Genomic DNA, 3,680 nt, shown 5'->3' on the forward strand with positions numbered 1-3,680 from the left:
GCTTTCCTTGTCATCAAGTGAACTTCTGGGCAAAAGTAATTGCTGTTTTGGCGATGACGCAAACTGGTGTGTCTATCTTGAAAACAATTTCTTTGGTATTCTGTGATTTACGAGCTGGGAAATGAAATAGTTGTCCATCCAACATCAATAAAAAAATTATGCCACTGAATAAATGGCAGGCGGTCATCTAAAATCATTACAAAAGTACATTCCAAAACCTGGTCTAACCTGTTCGACGCCTACCTACGCTAAAGGTTTGGATCACTTAGGTTTGAAAAGGTCTCCAAAAAAACACACATCTATATATAGGACATAGCACAAACGGCTGGCCCATCATTTATGAGGTTCATAACCTGTATATTGTTCACGTCCTTTCACTAATGGCACAAGTCAATGTCAAAAATAATGCATGTCCCCTCAGTTACTCTGCAGTACTTCATTCGCTTAAGTTAATCATTTACCAGAACAATTTCCATTGCACCTTAGTGTTTCCATCCTTTTTCCACTATTGATAATACTTGTGAAAACATTACATCCGCTGCAACGGCATTGATCATAACACAAATGATTTCCCCTCGACCCCACAGGGTATCAGGAACGCGCGCGGAAGTACAAGATTAAGTGATGACATACGCTTCGTACATTTTACTCTACGTATACTACAAATCAGGACGAAACTTTACAAATTGTTGTTTCTAAAAAAAACAATTTGGCCCATAGAGTAACGTCATCGCACAAAAATTCAGCAGCGTCAAAAATCTAGCCGGAAAACACAGATACATATTTCAGACAATCAGGGACAAAAGTAGTTGACACACTTGTTTAAAACGGGTGCTTTTAGCAAACATTTAATTCATCTATTATTTCATTCTTTTTAAACGCCGTAAATCCCCTCACCCCCCGAATCAATGTTGTCTGAAGTAAAAAAAAGACTTGAGGGTCCAAAATTCAACATTGATTTTGGGGGGGAAGGGGTTGGGGTAGACAGGGGAATGGGATAAGTATATCCACTATGCAAAAAGGGGCCATTTTACGGAAGTGTGCCAACACTTTTGTCCCTCATTGTCTGAATGCAAAATTGTGCTACTGCACACAAGTTGAGCCGTGCATGACACTGATTTTAACTGAAATTAAAGAAATCAAAGACATAATTATGTTATTGGTGGTGGGGGTGACATTGACTTATTCACGACCGAATTATAGGGCCAATTGGAATTACGTGATGACGTAATAAAAGGGCTGCGATATCCAGAATTAACGTCGATATGGTTTACAAGCTAAAAACTAACGCTGAAACTCGCGCACATGTACAACTTTTGATGAATTTCAAGGGTACGCGTACTGAAAATGTTTTTAATAAAGTGAATATTTCTCGTTCTTCACTTTATCCGATGGTTAAGGCGCAAACAATCACGGGTAGGGTAAGGATTGACACGTAGTGGGGATAGTCACTGGCCGGCCACGGAAATATGGAGCGTTAGTGCGGAGCGGCCGTCACTGCGTTCAATATCGAAACTACGGAAAAGTGAAGGTAAATTCATGGCCAATTCAATAAAAAACTAAGGACAGCGTAGCAAACATTGCAAGTGTCCACGAAAACAATTACTTTCAATCCCACCTCGTGACACCATGAGTGACATGATAACGCAACGCAAATAGCGTGACATGAGCGCATATGTCTGTGTATTTGGACTGTATTTCTCAAGCGAAACCCTGTGTTTTTGTCTATTGTCGGCAGAGAAAATGAAAAGAGAGCTTTGAAACGTGAACTGGTATTTGACTCTCAAAGAAAACGACAGCTCAAACTGAGGAAAACACTGCTTCCTTCGTGTTACAACGGTTAACCACGTTTCGGAAAACGAAAAGTAAAATGAGTCTGTTATGACCTCTTAATGTCCATATGTATTCTCGTGGTTAACCGTTGAAACTCCTTATTTGCACCACATCGCTGGAATTTTTCTTGCCAAGAATACGTATTGCGAAGTACTTTCTACATAGCGGAATCTTCTTTTGCCTTTCGTGAGGAATTAGCGCATAAAAAAGGAAAATTTTCCAGCGCACGGCCGTCATTGATCACATGTTACCCCGCTTTCCTTGTCATCAAGTGAACTTCTGGGCAAAAGTAATTGCTGTTTTGGCGATGACGCAAACTGGTGTGTCTATCTTGAAAACAATTTCTTTGGTATTCTGTGATTTACGAGCTGGGAAATGAAATAGTTGCCCTTGTAGAATCAGACACTATGTAGAATCTATGCAAATGCTATGTCACAAAGCTATGTAAAACCTATGTCAATCAGTCATACATTGCTTTAACCAGATCCTATGTTGTTTCTATGCCAGAACTATGTTTTTTGTATCGAAAATGCTATGTTTTCGCTAGTCAAACGGAACCTACTTAAAAGCTATGCAGTTTTTAAAGGTAGGAATAAAGGAAGAAATGACATAGTTTCCACATAGCCTATACATACAGTTTACTTAGCTTGTGGAAAGAGATTTTAGACTTCATAGTCAACCTCATAGAAAAATCATAGAAAATAAATAGCCTTCACATAGGACTGAAATAGAGTTTACATAGTAAAATGGAACAGGGAACAGTTGATTAAATAGCTTTTGAATAGGGTTTGCTTAGAATTTAGATAGCCTAGAAATAGTAAAAACATATGAAAAGCATAGCCTTTTTAAAGGTGACATATACTTTGCATAGCATTAAAATAGGGAAAACACAGAACAAACAGTCTTTGCATAGGTTTGAAATAGGATTTTAATAGTATTTGAATAGGTAAAACATATCACATACACTTAACTAGAGTTCAAACAGAAATTACACAGAATTGACATAGTCTCTTATGTATGTAGGTTTCGATCTGCTTAAGCAAATGTAGTCCTTGAAATACGCTCGTAAAAATCACCAAAATAGTAAAAGTAGTATAAACATATGAATTAGAATACCTTTTACATTGGTAAGAAATAGGTTTTGAAACGAAAAATTGAAAAACTATAGCAATATAATACCACGAACACTAATAGTAACACAAACGCAGTATTTTCATGGAGGTTTCAGAATCGAAACCCCAAGTTAAAGTTTGCTTATCGTGTAGACTTTTTGCTGATGTCGTGCTCTTCAGTGCCATACAGTTTCCTTTTGACTGCAATGAATAAGTATCTGCAAACAGAAAAGTGGAGATTTTAAGGCAAATGAACATAAAAACAACCTGACGTTTTAGAATTGAAACGAAGGAGTATCAAAGCGTGATCGAAGGTGACGATCCTTGTTCAGATACGCGAAAAGGGGAGACAACATAGGCAAATCGAAACGTAATTGAGAAAAATATCACTTACCAACGTTAGGAATACTTTTCGTTAAACCCGGCAGGAAAAAGACTGGAAATTGAAGTAAAAGGAAGCGTCTTCTTGTAAAAACGCACGCTTACAGCTCGTCTTCTTTGACTTGAAAGCGCCCGCGTGGAAACAGACAATTTTCACACCTTTTCATTGGTTGAAAAGGCCCACGTGACGATAAAACGCAAAATACGCATGTGTTGAACTCACGGGCTTCCCTGGGAACTAGTGGAAACAAAATGGCTGACAAACACCGAGGACTGCAGCTAGCGTTTCGCAGTTTTGACCATGCAGTTATATTCAGGAGACGTCCACAATCAAGACAAAGGATCGAACACAAT

At 38.3% G+C, this 3,680-nt stretch overlaps 1 long non-coding RNA gene across 1 annotated transcript; it reads right to left on the reverse strand.

Moving 5' to 3' along the window:
- Window positions 1-2,743: 2,743 nt before the first annotated feature.
- On the reverse strand, window positions 2,744-3,460 carry LOC140927215 (uncharacterized). Its single transcript, XR_012164545.1, has 2 exons — window positions 3,340-3,460; window positions 2,744-3,163 (listed from the first exon to the last, which is right to left on the reverse strand). It is a non-coding gene; the product is annotated as an uncharacterized lncRNA (long non-coding RNA).
- Between the last annotated feature and the right edge of the window lie 220 nt (window positions 3,461-3,680).

This window comes from Porites lutea, chromosome 2, assembly GCF_958299795.1.
Source record: "Porites lutea chromosome 2, jaPorLute2.1, whole genome shotgun sequence".
NCBI lineage: Eukaryota > Metazoa > Cnidaria > Anthozoa > Scleractinia > Poritidae > Porites > Porites lutea.